The 26,622-nt window shown below is 47.4% G+C and overlaps 1 protein-coding gene across 1 annotated transcript in view; it reads left to right on the top strand.

The window, feature by feature from the left end:
* LOC119100104 (glycine receptor subunit alpha-3-like) overlaps nt 1-26,622 on the top strand; it is a 55,695-nt gene that overhangs the window by 4,180 nt on the left and 24,893 nt on the right. The window lies entirely within an intron of this gene.

The following is a 26,622-nucleotide window of genomic DNA, read 5'->3' as shown; positions in this document are numbered from 1 at the left end:
TTTGGTTCCCAGCTTGGGCACCAGGCCCACCCAATTTCAGAAAAAATGAACAAAATCTGGAGAGAAACCCATTTGTTAGAATATCTTGAGGCTAGGCTCCGTTGTTTTTCATTGTTCAGTCCCCCCCCCCCATAAACAGCGACATAGTCTGACAAAAAAACTATGTTCTTGTTGCAGGCACGTCATCTTGCATCATGCCAACCATGTCAGAATATTGGCAGTAGTCTAACAATCTTAACTCCGTTTTTTTGGGTTAAATGCAAGACAAAAGGATTGGTAATAATTTGTACATAGTTTTCAAATTCCATGTTACCACACTACCTGGTTGACAATTTGGGAACACTCCTTTTTCAGTTGGCAAAGCCGTTGGTAAATTAAGCATATTTATTAAAAATCAAAGCTGATTTGGACATCAGCTCTGACAAGGACTGTAACTCAAAACCACCTGCTCATGTTGTGCGGTCCAAACTCGCAGATATGTTAGACAGAATGGAAAACATTTGGCCTTTACATAGCACTCAACTTTTCTCAGGAACTAAACACACCAGAACATTGCCAGAGTTTTGTTTTTCACTTCCAATATCTGCATCACACATAAATCTAAACATGCCCAAGCTTGTGATGTCAAAAATTGAGAGCCACACAGCCCAGGGGTGGAACCAGCATTTCCTTGTGATAGAGCATTTACTAATAAGTCTAGCCCAAGCACCCAAGATCAATAAAAATATGCGCACATATTCATTCACACATTTACCTCATTTTCTCGTCACACAATACTGCTGTATACAAACCACCAATGACACTGTCATTTTAACGTTAAACAGCCCTGTGGAAAGGTCGCTGTACATGTCAGGTAAAGCTTCAAAGGTGATTTAAATGGAGAGCAGCATGGCTGCGTACAATCAATTCTGCACGTTCCTGATGATCACCCACAATAGTACCTTCCTGCTGCGTTCATCGGCTCTGTTTGTTACGAATACCACAGAGCAATCAAAGACAAGTATATAGATATTCTGGTGCATACCAACGCGTGGTTTTATTCATGTTATGAATAAATTACGTCAGCAATGCGCTACGCACCCCGACCACCGTCGTCATGACAACCGACGTGCGCACATCTGCTGGTACGAATAAAAGAATGTTTGTATTTGGCCCAGCATGCGGCAAAGATCTGTTACAGAGGAACATACTGGTTGAAGTTCGAACTAGTGCACCACATGCATAGATGTGCAGGCCAGATAAGACAGGTCAATGGAGTGGTTCGCTTGCTGGTAGGTGGACCCAGTCGCTACACTGGTAAAGACAAAAATCATAGACTCGCTGTGACCGAGCCATCGCAAGGCATGGGACGAGAAGGCCGCTGTGTAAGATCGAAGAAGCAAATATCAAAGCCTAGAACCGATTTTGAAGGGCTTAAGCAGGGATATGGCCATAGGGCAACGATCCTGAATCATCTATGTCTTGTATTTCAATGGTCAATGTGCGGAGAAATCCCCCACCCGCGTGTAAAGAAATCCCTGCCGCCGACCTCCACGACCGCTGCTTGCGCGGATGGTCCGCCATGCTCACACTGAGCGATGGTGGGGCCACTATATCCCTATCTACCTGTTTACTCCAGAATTCCGCGGGAGTCGGCTGCAGTCGTATCCAATATGTACGGGCGACATCCGTTAGGAAAGCCTGCCGAGCGTGGACCCAACCTTGATGACAAGCGCCGCGCCACCGCCGATGGCTCGGACGGCTTCCGCTGCGCTCTCGACAAGCATCGGCGGGGACTACCGTTCTACCTGGCGTCCATAGGGCAAGTGCTGCAGGGTTTACCCTGCTGTTGTGCCAGATTCCGTGGTGGGCATCCAGGGGCGCAATATTCGATACTGCCGTGGGGTGCACGTCGGCACATCTGGTATCTCGGTGATGCTGCCGGTGTCCACTGGTCGGCAGCCGCGAGTGAAGGCGCCGACGTAAGAGTCGCTACGGAATCTGCATCGTGCGGGGTCGTGATGTTGCCTTCCGCTGGCTTGGCCCTCTAATGGTCCTCACAGACAGGTCAAGAGCAGAGGTATTTGCCATATTCAGGTATATTGAGCGCGCGAGCAGGCACCCGGGCAGCGTCAGGGACTGATTACCCTGTTTCTAATCGGATCTAATCTAAAGGCAATCTAATTGGATTGAAGACTTATGAGCCCTCAAGACCAGCTCGCTACTTACACAACGATGATTATCACGGCATTAACATGAATACTTTATCCAACCAACCGGACCGTCTCGAAGCGCCAAAAACATGTTCCAAGAATGATGTTTGAACTTCACCCACACTTTTTCTGGGAACTCACGATAAAACTGTATTAAGTTACTGACAACTATACAGCTAACTGGTACCAAACATTGATCAAACGTCGCACAAAAATTTAGATACTTCAACACCGCACATCAAAACACAGACATTTTTTTCTAAGAAAGCTCAGCTCAAGTATAACAGAGCTTAAACAGATAGCAGGGAGTAGGCCGGACGAATCCGACGATCCGAGAGGTGTGAGATTATTGCAGGAAAGGGTATCTGCTGGATATGTCACCGGACAAATGAAGACAGAATATCAGAGCCTACGGGTTGCCTAATGTTCCCTAAACAGCACTGTTTTAGTCATTTTTCTTAGGATCCTGTCCCATTGCAGACGTGCATTGTGCAGCTTCGTTTGGTGATGAAGACCAGCGTCGGTAGGTTACCACCAGAATCCTGATCAGCTCGGTGCAGTGGTTTGCTAAGCCACACTGAGTTCCCAGGAGGTGGTGGCCCGGATCTCCAACGTCATCGGTGCCGATGCAGCACACCACCGCGCCCTTCAGCATCCGCTTCAGGTACGGCATGGTAAGCCGCGTCCAGCTGCACCATGTAACGGTGGAGCTCCTTCCCAGCACTCAGAACCACCTCTTGACTGCTTCTGCGGAGCGATTCACCAGTCCACCGCGATTTTTCAGTCACAGACGGTGGCATAAAGGTGTGGAATCGTCGGGCTCCAGGCGGCTCACCAGTGCTTCCTGGCAGGTGACACAGCCTTCTCCTGTCCAGTGCCCTTAGGACGACGAACACGGTGACATAGCAAACTGCTCTGGTGACCACGAAGGACAGCCCCGGCCTGGTGGTCACGACCGTCCAGTATATCGAGCACCTCGGTGCTGTCGGTGTTACGCGTGCCCTTGGCGCCAAGCTGACTGGGCTTGGGACCCACAGCCAGGATGGATGGGACCCAGCCTTGTGATGTTCCTGCTGCGTCCCGTGCGAGTGCCGGAATGTAGCGACGAACTGGTTGGCGCTCGGGCTGTTGTTACATCCACTTGAGAAACCATGAATGGATGGTAACGAGCTCAAAAGAATCGTTGAGCTCGATGTCAGAATTTGGGGTTCATCTCTAGGCTTTAAGACACCGGGGCACTTGTTAGAAAAAAATTGGTGCAGATATTCTGAAACAGATGAAAACCACATGCCAAATAAAGTTTCACTCCAGTCAATGATCTTTTAGGGGGTTGCTCATACAGGTCACCGCTGGTAGTGAACAGTGAAGCAATGGAGCTCATTACTATAATCATTCATTTAGTGGCCATGGATCTTAAGTGAAAATGCATCAGCGACCCAAGGCAATGTTGGTGACTCATTTTTACACAGTTTTGCCACTATGTGTTGTTCGCACCAATGCTTGTGGCTGAAAGCGGGGGAAAATGCTACAGGGAACACCAAAACTGTAGCTTTACTGGATACTACTTAAAAGTTACATACATGTTATGTGCATTAATGTACAGGAAGATAATTTGCGTTATGGTTGACCAAATAATATCCCAGGCGATTTGGAGATGAAACCAGGACTGATGAACCATGTTCAGATTATTGAAAAAGTTAGAGTCTAAGAGCAGCTCTAATTGCAATATAGAATCCATAACTCAAACACCTGTGTTCAAATTATTAAAGCAATCCAAATGTTCAAAAAACTGAAATAGACCTTTGAAGCATGAAATTTTTACTTGCAGCCTGGTGATTGCAACAACGCGGTTTGGAGATGAAACCAGGACTAATAAACCATGTTCAAATTAATGAAAGAAACCGTGTCAAGCCTAAGGGCAGTTTTATTTGCAATACAAAATCCATAATTAAAACATTCGTAACAAAGATTTAAAACAATCCAAATATTCAAATCACTGACATAGACGTCTGAAGCATGACAACTTCTACTTGCAACTTTAAATTTGCGACTAAAATAGAGAATAGTGCAGTAACAAGCAAGCACTGAAAAATGACAAATAAAGTAAATAGTCAATTCTGTTAACTGGGAGATGGCAGGCTTGTCTTGGCAATGGAAAAGAGAGTGGGTTGTGTAGTGCGTATAATACTAACCCATCTAGGTGGTGGGAGGTAACAGTGTGGGCGAGTGGTTCAAACTGGCCTCCATGCCATTTGGTTCCGCTTCCAGTCCCAAGTAATGATCAGTACTCAGACGACCATATTTTTGACAGCAACGACTGCTTTCTTCTGTCACTAGTGCTAGAAAGCACAAAAAACAACAACAAATATCCACTTTGCAAACACCAAGCTGTTCCCATGTATTATGCATGACACCAAGAACCAAAGGAACACTGTGCCAAAACATTTGCACAAATAGGTACCTGCCATAACCTTTTGGGAACGCACTGGCCAAAGTTTATCAGCAAAATGTACAACCACCAGTACTGCTACCGTGATTTTTGGACTGTAATAAACGCACTGTCCCTTTGTTAGGGGCAAATAGCAAAAAAAATAGCAGGATTTTGACAGCTTTGAACGCGCCGTCTGTTACAAAGACAAAGCAGCACGCATTCAGACCTGTATGCGACTCGTCACTTAGCAATACATCTCCCCGGAATGAGACGGAAAGTCATTTTACCAGAAATTATGATATCCCTTGTCCATGACGAAAAGAGCCACTGCGGTTAACGTCATAGTGGGGAAACAAAGCCACAGTATGAGATTTCGTTGAATTTGCGAGATGATAGCTTCATGCTTGCATGTCGTTTTGTCGAAGCAGAGGTTTACAAGCCTTCGTCGTATTTATGGCACGAGCATATTCACACATTAATGCGTTTCAAACATCGCAGAGACCACACGTTGGAAAAGCAAGGCAAATGAAATGCATTGCTTTCATGGCGATGAGCAGGGGAGTCCAAACAGATTTCTCCTGCAGGATCGGGTACTTCAAATCGAAGTTTTGAGCTATTCAAAGGGATTTCGAGAAGGCCAGTATCGCTGTTCAAATCGTACGCGTCTGATCTAATCATAAGTGAAAAACACTAAAAAGGCGGGATGCTCCCTTTAACGCAGGCGCGTTAACCACTACACTGCCGACACCCCGCGACCCAGCGCCGCGGACGGAGGTGTCACAGCGGTAGATGGAAGACGGTCGACGCCAACCTGCACATCGGAGCTCTAGATATCAAAATCTTAAGCTCCAAACTTCTGGAGCTCACCGGTGAATTCCAACGTCACCGGTGACTTCTCCAGCTATCGATGGCGTCGACCCTTCGCAATTGCTAACTCTTGCCTTACCCATTCAGATGTCAGTACTTAGAAACAATCCCAGGTCTATCCCAGTTAAGGCTGGTAGCCCATCTGACTCATTTGTATTTTATCCTATATCCCTCGCTCCTGTTGTCACCAAAGTGGTCGAGCGGGTCCTCCAACGGCAGCTTTGCCACTTTCATGCAGTCGTCACTCGTCACTCTCACTCGTCCATCCTAGTCACTCGACGGAAACCGCGCTGGCGTCGGTCTCAGACGGCATTCTTGGTGACACACATAGGGGGAGGCTCGCTTCTGTGCTGCATTGGTTTCATTAAACTTTTGATATTATTGATCAACAAATTTTGGATTTAGGAGATATGGATGCATGGTATTGAGACCTGGTTTCCTGCCTATCCTCAGGAGCTCATCCAGAATCTGTGCCTGAGTGATATGTCCAGACTTAGGATGTTGTCACGGTTGCGTGCCGACAACATGGGTGTCTTCCAAGGTCCAGCATTAAGCCCACTTATTTTGGGAGTTTTCTTAAACGGTCTGTCATATACAAGACAGTAGTAATAGCCTTATTCCTCGGAGAAAAAACAGGAGAATAGAGATATCAAAACTCTAGCAAACCATCCATATCCCCATTCTCCTGGTTTTTCTCCTAGGAATAGGGTTATTGCCACTGTCTCATCTATGTGAATAATGTTCCTCGCTAATGCACTGAACAACTTATCTGCCTTTGTACGCAGAAGCGCACACGTTTTTCAATATGCACACGACACCCAGGTTTTGGTGAGCGGTCCGAAGGACGACCTTAGAAAACGTAACTCCCACATGCAAGTATCGCTTGTATCACTTAGCTATTGGATGCGTTCGCATGCCCTTAAAGTGAACGCAGCCAAACGCAACTTATGCTTTCGGCAGTCGTCAAAATTTACGCGCCCCTCCGGACTTTGCCGTAAGCTTTCATGGCGCTGCGCTGCGACCGTGTGCGGAGGCGCAGAACCGAGGCGCTGTCTTTCACTGCGCCCTGTCCTGCGATTCGCACGTGTCCGAGCTCAGCCGCCGGTGTATGGGCGTGTAGATAGGCCTGTTCCATGCGCGACACTACCTTCAGATGACGTCATCAAAATTCTACCAGCATCGTTGGTGCTCACGCAGGTCAGATTTTGCCTCATGGTCTATGGCAATTGTACACAGAAAAACTTTGGTTATATTCAAAAGAACCTAAACTTCGCTGCCGGAGTGATTCTTGGCCGATGTAGATTTGACCATGTGTCTGACCTGCGTGAGCCACTTCGATGGATGTCGCCTTGACACATGGCAGACCAAGTGGTCTTCCTGGCTCAAAAGATGCTGCTGCCCGGCGAGCCTGACATTCTGGGGGCCATGTTTGTGATAAGCCGCGACACACGTGTGCGACTCAGTCGGCAGGAGAGACTTTGTCGGGTGCAACTCAGTCGGCAGGAGATACTTTGTCGCCTGCCTTGTCCAGAGACCGAGGCCGGTAGGAGACATTTGGGGTAGAATCTAAAAACCGACATATGAAGCAGACATGCTCGTTTTCTGAAACGGCCCTTCCGATAGCCTTGGAACATTCACCAATCGATTCAGTGCAATGAGTGGAGTCATAGGGGGGTAATATCGAGATCTGACCTGTGATCACACACTCAAAAACGCAAAGGGAGAATTTCGTATGGACAGACAACTCAGATCTCAGAACCCACTCTGCCGCTCGATGTAAAACTTTCACCACTGGATGCAACCGTACCGGATTCCATCTTGAAATGGAAAATTTGGTTACCCAAGGCCAGGTCAAATGTCATCAAATTTCACAAGTTCCAAAATTATTGTTTCCGGACAACTCAGTTCTTAGAACCTACCGAGCCGATCGCTGCCAAACCTTCACCACTGGGTGCACCTTGTGTGATTCCCTGCTACAGCTGAAAATTTGGCAACCCTTGGTCAGGACAAATGTCATCAAATTTCTCAAATTCCAAAATTCTTGCTTGTAGGAAACCCAGTTCTCAAAACCTACCACACCGATGGCTACAAAACCTTGTCATCTAGTACGCCACACTTCATCCCCTGTTGAAGCTGCAGGCATAGCGCCAGTTACGATTGTCTTTTCCTTTTAATCTTCGTTAAAATATGGCGCCATCCACAATGTCTTCCTTTATTGTTAGACTTCTGCGAAACCTTACCAGGCATGCAGCCGTAACCGATTCTCTGTTGAGGCTGCAAGTATGGTGTTATTTACAATTATTATTTTCTTTTTACGTGTAATCTCAAGAAAATGCGCAGCTTGGCTGGGCTGGCCCTATTAGGTTAGCGATGTCATTTGTTACTTGAATTTCACCTTAGCGGAGGTGTTCTGCTGAAGGTCACGTGCTAAGTTGTGCATGGTGTCGCCGCGATAAAAAAACCGTAGCCATATCCACGCCATGGCCATGGTGAACATGGGGTGCGTGGACTGGTCAATGTGTGTGGTGTGCGAATACCGCTCCGCCGTAACTTTGTACATGCCTGCTCAGCATCCTTTTATTGGTTGCTGGCTCCACGTCCTTCCGAAGTCCGCCGAATCTAAATGAGCTTGATCCAAAGGCCGTGACGGATGTTGCAGATTTGGCGTGTGCCGGTTGTGAGGGCAGACCCAGTGGACCTGACCGAAACAAACCGGTTTAATCAGTGTCCTGCTGTGGCAGGTCCATGATTTCCTTTCTGCACTCCGTGTGTAGCTTGTCATCTAGGTACAAGTCCCAGAAGCAAGCGGTGGTAAAAATGACGGAAAGTACGTCACTGCTTTGGTCAACCGTGAGCTCCACCGCGCATGTCATGCACAGCCGTGTCAATGAGTGGTTCGATGATTACGACTGTCCCGATGTGTCGAAAATTGGATATGTCTTGCACAGTGTATGTTGCGTGCCTTTGGTCACCAAAAAAGAAGAAGATGGCCTTGCATTTGCGCACAAAATATGTCGAAATGTTGTTACTAAATGTGCACGAGCGCAAAAATACAAATGCCTGCGCACTTGGGCACCACAAAGAATAGCGTATGGCTTCATAGCACGCATCGTAAATGCTAGATATATCTCATCGAATGGTAAAGGTTTGGAGACCATCTGAGCAATGAGGCCTATGTGAGTTGCCTGCAGGAAACAAAATGGAAGTTGCAAAATTTGATGACTTTTGACCTGACCTAGCGTCACCAAATTTGCAACTCCAAGGTGGAATCAGGTACAGCGCATCCAATGGTGAAGGCTTCACGGCGAGCGGTACAGTAGGTTTTAAGGTCTGAGTTGTCTGCTTTTGCATGTGAAATATTCCTTTCACATGTTTCAGGTGTCTGAGCTCAGGTCAAGTCTCCCTATTGCCACCTCGCGTCTTACCTTACGTCGGGAAAGTGTGGCAAATGAAAAATTTATAGAAAAGGCGTAGGCGAGTTAAAACTACGCCTACGCATCCTTCCAGTCAAGACACACAAACCGTTGTTATAGAGGATGCTTTGCTCGCTGAAGTGTCATGCTAACCTGGCGACATTTCTAACATGCCATTTTGTTAGCGTGACGTGGAAGCGCAAACGTTAATTAATGCAAGCTCGCCACTTTCGTAAGCTGAAATGATTAGGGTCATTACCAGTCAGCTTCCACGGAAACTGGATCGTAAACTAGCTTGTTGTCGTTAATCAGTGAGCGCGTTTGCCTGCTAAGCTGTTCGGAATAACGGAAGTAACAAACCATAGAACTCGTTCCGCGGTGCAGGCGCGCCTTATTCCGTGTTCACTAGTCTTCGCCGCTGTCAAAGGATTTCTTACCATACAAATAAATGCCGTCCGTTCACTTTTTGGCAGCGCATCATATCACGGATGCCATTTACAAGGACGTGGTGCTATCTGTTAATCTTTGTCCTAAGTTGCGAGCATGACGACACAGCTTCCAGGACACCGGGTGCGACGTGAGCCCGACTCGCTGCGGCGTACAGCCATCTCATGAATAAGTTGCCGGCATGCTGCTATGGCTATCACATACCAGGCTCTCGCAGACACATGGTCGATTCGAACCTGTGCAGAAATACCGCAGCAGAAAAGCGAATGCCTGGTGAAAAGGAATACGACATAAAATTGCAGTGTGACAGGACTTTATTGATTCTTTATGAGTGGCTTGAACCATGGTTCTTCTAGATGCGGTTCGGTATCAAGCGTCAGCTAGCTAATTTTCCCAAGGCTGAACCTTAGTAAACAAAGGCACTATTGATATCTTCGTGGGCGACTGTTTGACTGAAAAGAGTCGCCGGAGAACCATTAATTTTTCACAATCTATGGTTTTTGACCACTACCGTGCTTCATGCAAGTAATACAGCTTCCACCATTCAATTTAGGAGGCTGTAGAGGTCCAATGCACACCTGAAGGCTTTAGTAGATTGGACGCGACTGGCTCTTTTGAATTCAGGTCAAAAAACATGATGTGCGAGCAGTTTTACATGAATGGAAAATCAAAAAATCCGGGAGCATCAATAAGATTACGCGTGTCCGTGGAAAGTTAAATGATTTTTTACTTAACCTTTCTCAAACTCATGTTGTGTAACTGTACACCTGACAGCAGGTGTCATCACTGCGTACAATGTACTAACAAATCAGGTGGGGTAAGAGAACATGGCATGTTTCGGTTAGATATGGGTTTCCGTCGAAAGCTGATGAGGTTGCAAAATTTGGTTCAAAAACCGTCCTTACCAAAATGCAGCCTGAGCCGTTCAATCTGCATCCACTCACCCCCGCTCTAATGAAAAACGCGGATATCCTTAAATAAAGTAAGAGAGAAGAAATAAGAGGGTGAAAGAGAGAGAGTGAGAGAAAGAGAAAAAGGAGATCAAAAGGAAAGAAGCCGGGTACAAACCCAATTGTTCAGGTATTTACTTAACTACCGGACATCAGCATCGTCACCTTTGTATTTATTCTCATCGAAATGCTAAAACTCGTTCAGCTGCTCTTACAAGGGAGCAAGTTAAAAGTATATTTACAAGTTGAAAGCTACGGTTTGCTGGCATGGAAAGCAGCTATCTAAGCCGCCATCTTCAGACCATTCGTTGGGACCCCCAACACCAGATGGATCACATTTATGTCCATTTTAGCAACGTAGATGGCTCACATCAGACAATTGCAAAGCAGCGTAGCGGGCCAGCCCCATCAGACAGGACAGACGCCAGACAGACAGACAGACAGACAGACAGACAGACAGACGGACAGACAGACAGACAGACGGACAGACAGACAGACAGACAGCCCAGTCCACGGCAGGCGGAGACAGCTCGCGCAATGTGTCGACGCAGTTGTTTTAACACAACGGCTCGACGCGTCACTCCACGGAACAAAGTCACCGAGCGGAACCACCGGTGGCGTGGTTGTTCGCCTGCCTACGTAGGGGTTAATAATGGCTTCGTGACCGTGAGTTCGCTGATCACGTCACCCTCCCGCGCCGGGAGGCAGCAGAGTTGTCACGGATCGTGACCGTGGTGCCCGGGGCAGCATGCCACTGCGGTAGGTATTTTGCTCATTGACCCGTCTCGAGCGGCAAAACAATACATCCTTATCTTGTTTGACTTGCACCTCCTGCACCATTTGTGTTATAGTATGTCAACATGGGGACAAAGAACCACAATTTACCGGATCTATTGCTCGCGGTTCTAAATGATGATGGCGCCTGATGCAAACCCAGCCAAATATAATTCAGAAAAAGGCTTGTATGCCGCGATGGGTATCGCAAACAAGCGCCGTTAGATTGTTGTGAGCACACGGATTGTTCTCCATGAAACGAACCGGGCCAGTCGGACCTGCACGGCCTTAATCGCTGGTTTCGGCGCTCCGCTGTTGGTCGGTCGACTGTCTGGTGAGTATTGCACCGTGGTACATCGAGCGGCCAGGTACATGGCCATCAGAGCCCATGCCGATGACGGGCCCCGACCTGGCGGCACCTGCTGCAGTCAGCCGGCGGCCCGCGGCTCGCGTGCAGCTCGAGCCGGCTCGTGTGCAGTCTGACCCGGACCCGCGTGCAGTCTGACCCGTCACGACGACGGTTTGGCCCTGCCCGTGTGCAGTCTGACCCGTCACGACGACAGTCCGACCCGGCTCGCGTGCAGTCTGACCCGGTTCGCGTGTAGTCCGATTCGTTTTGCGTGCAATCTGACTCGTCACGACGGCAGTTCGGCCCCGCTCGCGTGCAGTCTGACCAGGCTCGCGTGCAGTCTAACCAGGCTCGCGTGCAGTCTGACCAGGCTCGCGTGCAGTCTGACCAGGCTCGCGTGCAGTCTGACCAGGCTCGCGTGCAGTCTGACCAGGCTCGCGTGCAGTCTGACCAGGCTCGCGTGCAGTCTGACCAGGCTCGCGTGCAGCCTGACCAGGCTCGCGTGCAGTCTGACCAGGCTCGCGTGCAGTGTGGCCAGGCTCGAGTATAGTTCAGCCCTGCGTCCATTCAACAGGAGTGCCGTGATGCGGCCGTTAGTGCCCACCGTGCTGACGCTGTGAGTACAGAGGGCTGGCAAAGCGGACGGTCCGCCAAATTTTGCACAGGGTGTGTTACGTTGGTTATTGGATTCTTGGTCAGCTGATATTATAAATGAAAGCCAACAGGCTATGTAAGTTGACTGTGATATGCGAACTGTGAGTATGAGTGGTTTGAGGGTTTGCGTAGCAGTTGCGCAGCCGACAGGCTATATAAGCTGACTGTGATATGTGAACTGTGAGTTTTAGCTGCTTGAGGGTTTGCGTAGGAGTTGTGTAGCCGTAATGGCGTATTTGTTCCGAAAAATGTTTCTGACAGGTCACTTTGTTATGAAAGCTTCCATGGATGGTGCAGCAGAACGAAAATCATGAATGGAGCGTGGAAACATGTAGTTATGATTATTTGGAATCTTACTGCATGTGGCATGAAGGTATATTCGAAAAAAACGGAGCTTCTAAGTACATCTTTTGTTATCTCTGCTTTTTCTTTCCATGTTTACATAGGGCGCGTATCTTGTGTATCTTGCTGTTACACTATGAGATGGCATATACAACTGATTGGTGACTTTTAATGCGGCCGTCAAGGAGACGAAAAACAAGACGATGAGGTGGAAAGGGAAGGCAGCTTGAGGTACTGGGTGGGTGAAGGATGAAAGAGCTAGTTACGGGGAAAGTGATAGGTGTGACAAAGGATTATGCAGTCCAGGGGTCATCAGTCATAAAAGTCGCCCAGCTCAACGGACTGCAGTGAAAGGATTGCTCTAAAACAATGAAAACAAATGAGGCATGGATAAAGATAAGTGGTGGTGAAATTATACTCATATATATACAAAAAACATGCAATGCTTTATATAATTTATCTACGGGCGAAATTTGCATATTTATAATCGCACTGCAGTAGCTATAGGGAGTAAAATGCAAAAATAAGTTAACGTGGGGGAGGGAAGGGCAGATGCCAATAATTTTGCTGTTACTGTGCTATGATTTCTTACGATCTTCCTAGGCGTTGGTTGACTTACAGATCGACAATGTCGGATGGTTTAGGTGAAAACGGTGCGCAGGGAATAATATTACGCCTGCCCTTATGCATCCCCAAGGCCATTTCCCACGTGAAATATGGGCCACGACCCTTTTAATGGCAGAAATTGCAAAACTTGCCAGAAATCGTCCCATTTTACAGGAAAATCTGCTATCTTGAACTGAAATAGCACGCATTGCATTTACGCCTTACCAGGTTCACCAGCCATTAACCCCATTAGAGCAGACCAACCCTGCATTTACTCTGACAACGCCTCTCCTAAGGCTATAGGATGTGCATTCCAACCTCTCAGTGCGCGTCTCACGGTGTTACGAGCCCGTCTGGCCCGCCGTTTCTCATCCCCACCCAATGTTGTTGTATGCCGTACTCTTTTACACAGACTGTAGCGTTGGTGCGATGTGATGTAGTTCCGTGATGACGTCACAGCATCGCCTACCCATCTTTTCAGTAATGCGGGGTTGGTGCTAATAAGCTCAATGCTGCAGCTGTAAAGATTATATCGAGCAACGGCACATTTTCTCAGCCATGCTCACGATTTCTCAATCCAAGGGTCAGAGGATTCGCTCTGATTCGAGAAAAACAAAGCCGCGTCAGTTAATGACTGGTCTTTTACTCTGAGCATATTCAAGAGATAGCCGCGGAGTTCACAAAACTGCCATTTAAAAAAGATGACAAGAAAGCATTGCTTTGTGTTACTGTTCGGCACAAGGAAATCATAAAAGGCCATTGTTCTAGTGTTCACATGTCTGCGTTATGTTGGTGTAGTCTTTTAGATAAGTGCTATGATCATCTGAAACACTCACATAGGCGCTATGATCACTGAAGCATATGACTGTAAGATATTTGACCCGTCGCTCAAGACACGTATCAGCTAATCAAGAAGCCTGTTGTAGCGCCGCGACGGAGTGCGCATTGCGCACAAATGTTATCCTTAATCTTCCAACGTTTTATTAATCACTTGTTTGGTGCTCTCGGGCCTTACATGGATAATGGAGGTGGTTCTAGAACTCTACGATGCTCCGTTTTGCTGTAACTTGCTCTAGCAACATCCTGGAATTTCTTGCAACAGTTTCAACAACTTTCCTTTAAAAGCTCTTGTGTCTTGCGAGAACACTGAAGGTGGTTCTGAAGCGCTACCTTGCTTCATTTTGTCGTAAGTCGTCTTTGCAACATGATGCAATACCTTGCAACAAATTCCAAAATTCACCTTCAGTAGTTCTTGTGCCTTGTGGAACCACTGAAGGTTGTTCCAAGGCGTTAAATTTGTTTGGTCATAAACTGCTTCTGCAACAGTCTGCAGCCTTTTGCACTTATTTTGATAGTTGAACTCCTGAACTTTGAAATCTTGCGAGGTCGGTGATGACGTTCCTTTCCTGCATGCCAATCTCATTCAGTACTAATGGTGTCCTCATGTGAAGATGCAATCTTGCAACGAAAACTGCGGTCAAAAATGTGCTGCACCCTGTGCTCCTTTCAGAAGTGTAGACAAGTGTAAGACTGGCCAATTCCTTGTCAGGCACACATTTACTTTACTGCTTAGCGTGGAGGCTTAGGTTAAGATTAGGAACACGATAATATTGGGACGAGTCCGAAGAGTGGTTCTTTCCCTGCTACACCCGCTTAACGCGTCTTGGGTTACGAAACGCCCCGCCGGCATCTCGCCTATTCTCCCTAGTTTGTCTTCAGCTTCAACATAAGTTGGCTTTGATGCCATTAGAAATTATTATATTCGTCTATCCATTTCCTCTGCTGAGCGGCCGGTGCCTCCACAGGTCCCTGTAATTTACTGGTTTTTATTTAATTCCATAAATTGTTTCCACTATGGCCACACGCTACATTCATTCGTCGCACCCCTAGTCAACTTTGGCCCCAACAATGTTAACCCTCTTGTACTCTCCAGTTGCACACAGAGTCAAGGTAGAGTACCATTACTCAATATACTGCTAAAAGCGGGGATATCGGAGCCTTGAACGCACGTTTGCGATGTTAATTCCTCCTTATCTTGACACGTCAGGGATTTCGGGCTGGGATTTTATGCCGTCTTCGCGAGAGCACGGCATCTTTTGTGAACGCCTCTATAAGAAACATGTGATGACTGCCGGGTAGCACTTTCAGCAACGTCTTATGGGCATTGTTTCTGTTTAGGAGGGCCACCCAGACTGTAAATCCTGGCTTCAACTAGCAAAAAGCGGGGCAAGCAGCGCACAGCTTATACGTTGTTTTCCTGTGGCCTGGGGTGACTCTTCATCCTCAGTATCGCCCAGTTAGCGTCCTTGTATTTAAGAAAGGCTTGCCTTCCCAATGCCAACCTCTCAGAGATTTCCGACTGGAATATTATGCCGTCTTCGCGCGAGAACGACATATTTCCTAGACGTGTTTACGAGAAACTTGTGGCGACTTCGCCGAGTCGCACCTTCCAGGAAGTCTTCTGGACACCGTTCCTGTACTGTGATATCTCCTCTGACCGGCTGCCCCTCCCTCTTGAATGAGATCAGACTTTCTACGTGATCACATCTGCCTGACGGTCCAAATGTCCGTCTTCCATCTCCACGCAGTTGCCAATGTCGTCAGACGCCATGCACAAAGCAGGGCGGCACACATAAACGTACTGGGCTCACGCTGGCTAGCGTTAGCTCATCGAGACTGTTTGTTCCTTCGGGTTAATCTCCATCTACCGGAAACATCGAGCAAATCCACAGAAACTCCAACCCCTTGAAGTTCGCATAATGCCCATTCTGAGCACTAAACACAGTACGTATGCAAAAAGTACGTTGCGACTGTTCGCAAGCAATAATTGATATGCAAATGTTCGAATGGAAAATAGGTAGGATCTAAAAACCGGAATATGACGCAAGGCACGCAACTTTTCCGAAACGGCTCGTCTGATCGCCTTGAAACCTCCACTAATCGATTCCGTACATTGAGGTGAGACATGGTGAGGCAATATGGAGACCTGATCTGAGGTCCAACGCCTCGAAAACGCGAAGCAAACATTTTGCATGCAAATGCAGACAACTCAGATCTCAGAGCCTACTAGACTGATCACTATGAAACCTTCACCATTGTATGCCCCAGACCTGATTCCCTCTTGCAGTTCTAGGTGTGATGACCCTAGGTCAGGTCAAAAGTCGTCAAATTTCACAAATGCCAAAGTTCTTGCTTGCAGACAGGTAATGGTTCAGAACCTACCAAACACATCACTGCCAAACTTTCACCAGTAGATGCCACGTACCTGATTCCCACTTGCGGTTCCAGATTTGGTGACCCCAGGTCAGGTTAAAAGTCGTAAATTTCACAAAGTCCAAAATTTTTGCTTGTGGACTACTTATAGCTCAGAATGTACCACGGCGATGACTGCCAATTTTATCATTCAGTACGCCATTTATCCTAATTATCTGTCGAAGCTGCAAGTATGGCGCCATTTATAATTATGCGTTTTCTTTATGTTTGCTCCCAAGAAAAAGTGCACCTTGGTCAGGCCGAGTTATTGGGTTGAATTTGTCCCTAGCGGAGCTGTTGTGCTGAAAATCACGCGCTGAATTGTGCATGGTGTCGCCACGATTAACACCCCGTTAAAAACAGAGTCAACTGAATATCGCCAGCCTAAGCAAGCTGTACTTTTCCTTGGGAACAAACATTAAGGAAAAGGCATAATTACAAAGTGCCCCATACTTGCAGCTTTAACAGAGAATTAGGGTAAATGGCGTACTGAATGGTAAGGTTTGGCAGCCATCGGCGTGGTGGATTCTGAGCTATATGTAGTCTGCAAGCAAAAATTCTGGACTTTGTGAAATTTCATAATCTTTGATCTGACCTAGGGTCACCACATTCGGAACTGCAATAGAGTATCAGGTATGGGGCATCCAATGGTGAAGGTCCCACAGTGATCGGTCCAGTAGGCTCCGAGTTCTGAGTTGTCTTGCATTTGCAAGTAAAATTTTTGCTTCGCGTTTTAGGTGTTCGACTTCAGGCCAGGTCTCCATATTGCCTTCCCATGGCCCACCTCAATGCACTGAATCGATTGGTGAAGGTTTCAAGGCGACTGAACAAGCCGCTTCGGAAAACTTGCGTGCCTACGTCATATGCCGGTTTTTTAGACCATGCCTGGAAAATGTTTGCATTGGTTATAGTTCATCAGGGCAAACTTCGTATGCACAAAGTTAGTACCCAATTGCTCGTTATGAATGCCTGTGCGCACTGTTCGGAGTGGAGAAAGCTGGTTTGAAAAGCTGCGGATGCAAAGGTTTGTGAGCAGCATAGGCATGAGCGATGGTTGTGCGTGCGCTTCCCTTTCCGAGAATGGTGAACCTGTAGCCTTTGGCGCCTGTAAAAGCCGATGGCGATGCATGTAGAAAATTGTCATCAAGTTGGTGGGTGACACTTTTATGAAGACTTTCCAGGCCAGCACGACCACCAGTGTACCAAATCATTCACCAGCATCTCTTCAAATTCGGTGGATTGTGGATTTCCGGGAATTGTGTCAGATATGAACACGAGTGAGTTATTCCTACCTATCCTGCATATGGTTTAGGAATACTTCTCTCTGGCAATCTTTAGTCGGGTGCGAACAAGGTCATTCACAAAGAGGGTGCATGAAAACGTGTCCAGCTAGTGCATCTTTCTCTCTGGAATCTGATGCACTCTATATCATAGCTATTCCCTGCCAACTCATTCAAGGAAGTGTCACTTTTGGAACCTGACCATTTTGAATTTCGACGAAGTGACCTAAAGTCTAATCTAACGATTGTAGACCCTTTCTGAGACTGTCCATCTTTATTAGTTTTATACCGCACAGCGTTGACTGAGTGTCTGAGTGACTGAGTGAGTAATGAGACAGACAAGGACAAAGCACTGTCGGCCCCAGGCACAGGCACGGACCAAGCATGACCGGCCTCACAGACAGGCAGACCGAGCGGGCCAAAATTTTGGGCAGGCACGGACCGAACACAGCCGGCCCCGTAGACAGGTACAGACCAAGCACGGCGCCACGTAGATAGGTAGATATCTATCCCGTCATATTTGGCCCATGTCGTATGAAAGAAAAATCCACTGTAGCAGACGACAGACTCACCAGTTCACCGCTCACTCGCGCCACCGGCGGCGATGCGACCGCAGGGTGCAAGGTCGCGTGAGATCAAAGTGCATGGCCTGCCGCTTCAGGTTGCCACGTACACCATTTTACTCGTCGCTAAATGGTACGCAGTCGGCTAGCTGGTCATATGTATCTACCACTAACAATCGGTTCGGTACCGGTAAGAGAATAACCCGATGTTTTTGCCGCTCCATGGCGAGTCAGTCTTGTGTGTACGTCTTCACTTTCTAGGCTTTTGCATCTTAATGGTCTGCTTATCAGGCCACAAAGCACATCTGATTGTCATAAAATTATGCGTAACCGGCTCGCTGGTTCCATAATCTGCACGAATTTTTCGTCGTTCCGAATACCCTCCCAGCATGACGTCCGGCGCCTAGCGGCCTACTGAAGGCTCGACATCAGTAGCATCACGCTGACGTTAAAGGGAGCGTCCCACCCTAGGGGCATATTTTCAAAAAAAGCACTCAAGTGAATCCTTAGGACTATTTAGTCTGGTAGGAGCACTGGGTAGGGCCACTGCAGCACCATCAATACATCATAAGGATATAAATTTGGATTATTTTCACGCTAAAACCACTACGGCAACGTCATGTAGCAGCATTACACTTCTTCGTCGCGTTGCCGAGCCCGCGACAACCGCAGCTGTCGTGACCGTCGTCGTCATGACGAAAGAATCTGCTGAAGGCTGCTTTCAGCTGTTATAATTTAGAGGTACCACTTTTGGGCTATTTTGAGCCACACATTTAGGGCATACGGGCTTAAAAGTGGTACCCTCACTGATATGACTGACGTCAATGCAAATAAACGTTTGTAATTGGCACAGCGAGCGGCAGCGGTTAGTTACCAAGAAGTGCGTTGGTTGAAGTTTGAACCAGTGCGTTACTATAGACCATGTCATGCTTCGTTTCCCAAAGCCAAAGGGGGCCTCAAAAAGAGCCACTATGGTTAACGCCTAGTGGAGAAATCAAAGCCATAAGATGACGTTTCGTTGAATTTTCGGGATAATAACCTAATGCTTGAGTATTTTCTCTGAAGTGTTTTGAGCTTTCGCGGCATCTATTACGCAAGCATTATGACAATTTAGTGCGTTGCAAACATTACAGAACACGAACGAGGCAAAAAAGCGAGGCAAATGAAATATGTTATGTGTTTAAATGTACTAATTTCATAGTGGTGAGAGAGGAGTCCAATGAGATTTTTACCTGCAGAAGCGACTTCTTATTGAAATTCTGGGCTTTTCAGCGGGATTTCGAAAAAAAACTGTACTTACTGATACAATCGGACACCTCTGATCTAACAGTCAGTGAAAACCATGAAAAGGTGGCACACTCTCTTTAAGGAGAGATGAGGTGATAATCACCGGCGGTTTTACCACCTTTATACGGCTTGCAGTCACTGTTTTGAGCTGTAGCAGTGCAGTCCCCTGCCACCGTTGCAAAGTCCTCCTCCTCTGGGAACCCTTCAGCACCTGCGTGCAGCTGTAAACGGAATGCATGCATTTGCTCTGGAAGCTTTAGTTTATTTGCTGCCATCACGAATGACATCCTACATTAGTGATACAAGGATGAGTATTACATGCTCGACATGATGATTGCCTGGCTGATACACGGACGGTTATTACATACTGGGTATGGTTGTATATTCGCTTTTCGGAATGCATGCTGGCTTGGACCACATACATGTTAAATTACTCGAGCTTATTGCGCCTCTCATCTTCAAACCATTAGCATAGTTGTTTAATTAATCAATACCGTCAGGAATGTTTCCTCGTAAGTTTGGAGGAGCAGACATCAAACCAGTATTTAAAAACAAAGGCTCGCCATCGGATTATTCCTGCTATCGACCAATAAGCATCCTTTCGGGTGCTCTCAAAAGTCTTCGATAAAGTAGTGTATGAAAATACGTAAGACCATTTCAGCGAAAACTTCTTCTCTCGGACAACCAAAGAGGATACTGGCAGAGCCACAGCACTCAACAGTAGCTATTGTACTTGACGCACAACCTACGCAAATCGCTTGACATGGGACGTAAGCTCTACGGCAATGCACTTCGACATATCTAGATACCTTTGACAAGATATGGCGGAAAGGTCTGTTGCACAAGAGCGAAAGCGAGTTTGGAATCACAAGACGACTTCTAGACTGACTTAAATCGTACTTACAAGACAGACGACAGAGAGCACGGATGCGTAACACTTTTTCGACGACCCAAACCATAAACGCGGGCTGTCCGCAGAGCTCTGTACTCGGACCTTAACTAGCACTCACCTATCTCGACGACTCTCAAATCGGACACAGAATGATGCTGTTTTCTTCGCTAACGACACCTCTCTACACCCCGCACACAACGGCTGGCTTACGCGCGACCGAACGTTCACTCCAACACGACCTCGACGAAATACACAAACATGGTCGAGAAGGGGCCAACGCATTCAATTTCACAAAAACGATCCAACATACATTCTCATATAAACGCAAACATCTGTCACCAGCGCTTACATTCTGAGGTGACCCAATAATACCAATCCACGCCACACACACACGCGCACACACGCATACGCACACGCACACACACACACACACACACACACACACACACACACACACACGCACACACACACACACACACACACACACACACACACACACACACACACACACACACACACACACACACACACACACACACACACACACACACACACACACACACACACACACACACACACACACACACACACACACACACACACACACACACACACACACACACACACACACACACACACACACGTTGGCATGACATTTTCCAAAGATCTTTGTTTTCCCCAACACATAAACAAAACATGCCAAAAAATGAACAAAACCCTCAGATCTCTGCATCAGATAGCACAGCAGAGCCCATTCTCGACCAAATCTACAGTGTACATCAAATATCGTTTTGAGCATCCGCGACGCCATTTACGACGGACGCATCGCAATACAAGACACTATCGGACATGAGACACAACAAAACAGTCGTGAAGCTGGTGACCGGGGCACCATTCAGAACACCATCGGATAAACTGCGAGCTGGCTTGACGTGGGATAGACTAACAACGAGGCGACATATACACCGACTGACGCTCTATCATGAGCTCAACAACCTTGGGCAACGTCCACTGAACAATATCACAGCAATCATGCCTAATGCCCGCACTCAAAACACAAACGGAGATGTCATAAATGCGAGCAAGCACACGACAACCACCAATCGTGCATTATCGTACCACAAATCATTTAATCCAAGAACTAGTGAGCAATGGAATGATCTGCACGATACCACACGACACCTCCCCACTCCGCCTTCAAAAGCAGCTTTGCAAGCGACAGCTTTGCTCGATCCACCCCGCTGCTACGTGGTGCGATCAAGATGCAGCAAACGTTTTACATGCCAGACTAAGAATGAACATGTCCCACTGGAATTCTCATTTATTTCTTGTTCAAAAATAGCCTCGTCGGCGCGCTAGTGTGGATACCAAATTGAAAGCATTTGCCATTTTGTGCTCTGTGCCAAAGGTACGTAGAACAATGACACGATCTGTTTGACAGCATATCTCAAACGTTACACATCGCTTGTAGTTACCTCCACATCAGCTAAAAACTCTATTACATGGCGCAGATCTCAGCTGACGACGATGGTCCAGTGGTGGTTCACCATTTACGAACTTTTCTGCCCAAATCTAGACGATTTATCGACCTTTAGTGCTGTTAGTTATCCTCTCACTTTACTATATGGACGTGATATCCCTGATGAGGCGTGTGATGGCTGATCATCCAGCCTAATTAAGTGGCGGAGTAAGCTGTACTGTGGCGACGGTCACAGTTTAACATTTATTTGTGTGTGCCTTAGATAAGGTGGTGCGATTTAAGCTTTTGCTTTGCGCCTTTCTGATTTACGCTATCTTTCTATTGCACGTGCTGTTTTAAAATCATGATGATGACGACGACGACGACGACGACGACGACGATGATGATGATGATGATGCCACTGGTGGTGAAAGCTCCCCTCCCCTCGAAAAAGATCATCGGCTTGACCGATTTGATTTCGAGAGGACACGGTTTTCTCCGCTATGTTGTTATTCATGGCTTCTTTGATTGAAACAGAAGCCAGAGAAGCAAGGGGAAGATGCCGTTATGTTTGTATTTCGAAGTCAATAGCATTAGCAAACGGTTGTTAAATGGCTGCATGTATTAAACCGGACGGTGCTACTAATTATACATTGTTAAAATGGACTTTTACTTAACAGATAAAACCCAGAGGCTTTTCCAGATATTGTTCTGGGTTTTACAGACATTGAGGACAGACAGACCCCGTGAACGTTGGCCTTAGATCGAAATCAGGCATAGGAAATTGCATCAGCATGGCCAACCCACATTCGTCTAGGGACTGCTCAGCCTGACGTCCGAGCGATTACTGTAAACACATAAAGCATAATGCTGAATACGCGCGCCCGCAAGCTCAGACTCAAGGGTCATGCGTGGTCGCATGTTCAATTCAAAGGCCATTTTGTCGCAGCGCAGGGTACGTACCGACCGCCGGTCTGGCGACAGGGAGCGAGATCTCCTGGTCGATCCGAAGGTCCTCACATGGATGCATCATGCAGTGGTCCTTTCCCTGACGGGCAAGCTCCCTGACCGGGCAGTTGGCTGCAGAGAGACGCAGGGGCCCTCAATGACGCAAAAAGATCTCATATCGCCGGTCTACTAATTGGCACAGGTTTCCCAGTTCGGATGAATTGGCCCTTAGTTTGACTCGGGCCAAGAGTACCCTGAACCCGGGCCTCGAGGCTCTGACTGACACCCCTTCCTCTGACCCCTCCATTGCCTTTTGCGGACCGTCATCACAAGCTCTCATATCGCCTTTCATTGACTGATGCCCCCGGGAAATACCAGAGGCCTTCTGTCATTCGGCGTCCACTAGCTCCTCATGTTCAGGAAGTGTGTTCCTGAATGTCTCGGGATCTTTTACCGACAGAGGACTTCTTGTTAGGCAATGTGGTCTCGTACCTCACGCAGGCCCCCATCGTCAAAGGGGCCGGGACCAGCGTCAGTCGCCGGCCCAAGCTTCGTCCCTACTTGGGAAATGGGCCATCAGGGCTCAGACCGGCACAGAGCCAACTGCGCCATGTCGGTGGTCTCTGACCTGGATGGAGGTTCGCATTTTCCCGGGGTTCTTAATAAGTGCAAGAGGCCATCTGACAGGTATTCGAGGTTATGGCTCTACGGGCCACTTACCTTAATGTGACCCACTGCCGGAACTTTAGGCCTTTCAGCCTTCGAATCGAACCCCAGGTCGTCGTTCCCAAAACGTCCTTCGGGTCCCTCTTTATGTCTCCTCGGACGTTGGCCCTCGCTGACTTGAAGCTTTTTGCTAACGCAGGATCCCCTGTTGGTACTCTAGGCTCCTGGCCGACAAAACCGACATAAGGGACCCAACCAATGTAATCGCCAGCCCCTGCCTTCTTCTTCCTTGGTAATTGGGCCCCTGCCAAGCCCCTGCAGTTCCAGAATAAAGCGTCTGCCCGGTCTGTCCAGGCCGTCTATCTTGCATTGACAACATTGAGAGAATTCAACGCTTCGAGGCCGGCCATCAAGCTGGTCACGATTCATACCCGGTCACGAATGAGCGGGGTTAGGCAAGTAAATAACATTTAAAGACTAAACACGACATGTGCAGACCATGCTCTGGACGTCTGGAGGATGTGTCGAGTCCAATATATAACGACCGAAGCGCCTCTTCTCCAGACTATTTGGGAAGCATTTTAGCTTATGTTTCGCACGACGATGACTTCGCATCGTATGTTTCGCATTTTGCATGACGTGACTGGCTGTGAATAAGCTTTTGAGTGCTGTGTGACTTGCCCCATTACTTAATGTGATGCGGTCGTTGTTGCTGTTTATTGGTGTTTTCGGGTGCGTCAAGTACATTGCTCATTTTTCGCCAATAACGGTGTTTTTATTTTACTAGTGTAGTGTGAAAGTGACTTGAAAGTCAACATCTTTTAAGAACAAAAAATGTTTGGACTGAAGAAAGGGAAGTTTGTCACCGAGCACCCTGTATTGAAATAAGACACTTGACTGATAAGCGCCTTTTGTGTTTGATTGTGTCAGCCGTCAGTGACATGTGCTGGTCTGTATGGCTCTCTGCCCCGGCGCGAGCGCCTCTATCTGATGTGTGAGTCCATGTGGCCGCCCCGCAGCCGAGGGGCGGACGGGTCTGCCCTCCTGGTGGCCCGGCTGCAGACGGTGTCTTTTCATTGGTGTTCCGGCTGCGGCCGGCCGGGCACCGGGTTTAGCGCTTCTCCACCTGGTGGGAACGCATATCGCCGTCAAACCTTTGCACAGTGCAAAGTACAACCGCGATATTACCATTCAATTACTGGTCATTATATAACCATTCTGCGCAGAATGGTTATATTTTGCGTTCAAGTATAACCATTCTGCGTACTGACCGCGCGACCAACATGGCCGTGGCTATAATTTCACGAACGGAGCTCTGGCTCAAGTGTTAGAACAAAAGGCAGTCATTCGTGCTAAAGGGAAAGAACTTTAGGCGTTTGAATGCATGCGTACATAAGACTTTTAGCTCTAATGAACAGGAAGACGGCATTATCAGAAGGTACCACAGGCGGGAAATCGTTTGGCTTGGGAGTGCTAACACTGCTTTGGTGGGATTTCTTTAGGTGAGCCAGTAGTTTGGTAAACCACGTAGCGCGATTTATTATAGAATATTTAGTTTTTGTCATGTCAGTGGTGAAGCATCTACGTAAACCCATTTCTTCACCATGCCAATTTACTTTCTCCACAATTGGACCTGTCACGAATTTAAAATTATGTTTATGCAGAACGACCGTATTCACACGGTATGCACTCTACATTTTTTTTACTTTTGCGAACTTAAGTACACGCCGATGTAGCGTGCTTTGTTCAAAAGTGAAGACTTTGTGGAGAATTCTGGTGAGAGCTGGTGCCAATTTGCACGCATACCTATTTGTGACTGCAGTCGAGAGACGCCATTTCACATGTTTTCCATCCAGGGTTGAGATATTTCTGCATTCACTCGCTTCCATTGTGAACATTCATGTGACTCAAGCTGTGTTTTCAGGTTTATGCACGTTGCCTGGGCACTCTATGACGAGGAGCTCGATGTGCTTCCCGCCAATTATTCCCGAGAGTTTCCACCCCTGGACTAGTCAATGTGAGTATTTATCATCAGTGCGTCCTTCAGCGCATCCTTCAGTGCGTCCTATCAGTGCGTCCCTCCACCTAACTATTCCCGGGAGTTCTACCCCTGGACCAGTAAAGGTGAGGATCGTCAGTGCGTCCTTCCCTCTAACTATTCCCGGGAGTTCTATCTTTGGAACAGTGAAGGTGAGCATCGTCAGTGCGTCATTCCCTCTAACTTATCCTGAGAGTTCCACCCCTGGACCAGTGTTGGTGAGCATCCTCAGTACGTCCTTCCCTCTAACTTCTCCCGAGAGTTGCATCCCTGGACCAGTGAACTACGGTACCTCAGTACGGACATCAGCTGCCGAACACCCCGCTACCAATGCAGCCAATGCTTGTAAAAAGAACTTGGTCGTCGGGTTGGTTCGTTAGCCCCTGTGAGATGTTCCTGTGGCACTGCAAGACGGCTACGGTTTTATTCCCTTTCCGGACTTTTAACTCACCAAACAGCGTTTACAGTACAGACCTGCGCGCAAAAGACACACACGCTGGGGCATGAATGCAGTTTCAGTCCGTCCATCCTCGCCTCACGAAAGAAAACTCAGAAACCAACTCCGTCGAGCCTCTCACTTCTCATTTGCACTGCAAGCAGACACACGCATCAGCAGCATCATTCATACATTTCGCAACGACGGCTACCCATAAAAGCTTTACTCCAACACAGTCCGGCAAGGCAGTGGGGAAAATGCTTAGGGACAGCGCACTCAAGGGCATTCCACTCAGGGCCTGACTTTCTAAGGAACATAGCCAGTTGATTATCTCTCAATCTGGCCATCATAACTGTTCTGTGCTGTGATGTAGTGTGGAGTTGAGTATTTTTTCTTATGTCCACAAATGTTCCGTGATCTTGTGTAGTGTGTATTTAAGCATTTCTTAACGTCCACAGTCAACATATGCTCTGTTGTTGATGATGTTTACATAATTTACGCCGCGGTCGCGATTTATGATGTGTCTCATAGACCCGATCGGCAGTTGGTGTTCACCCAACGGCGTATTGTCATCCAAGATAAAGGTGACATCATTTTGGTCTGTAGGAGTCTGAAGTCAAGGTGTTTTGTGTAGGGTCACGTATGAATCAGCTAATCGAGGGATCAGAACTTATATAGACAATGCTTGAGTCAGTCTGTGAAGTTTTAAAGGATCGTGCCTGCAACTGAAAACATGGGCAGCTGAAATTCTCAACATTTCATTGCGCTTTGTAAAT

This window comes from Pollicipes pollicipes, unplaced genomic scaffold (genome assembly GCF_011947565.3).
Source record: "Pollicipes pollicipes isolate AB1234 unplaced genomic scaffold, Ppol_2.1 Scaffold_4881;HRSCAF=5763_pilon_pilon_pilon, whole genome shotgun sequence".
In the NCBI taxonomy this organism is placed as follows: domain Eukaryota; kingdom Metazoa; phylum Arthropoda; class Thecostraca; order Pollicipedomorpha; family Pollicipedidae; genus Pollicipes; species Pollicipes pollicipes.
Note: the sequence above shows the minus strand (reverse complement) of the source record. Positions and strands in the feature narration are given on the sequence as shown.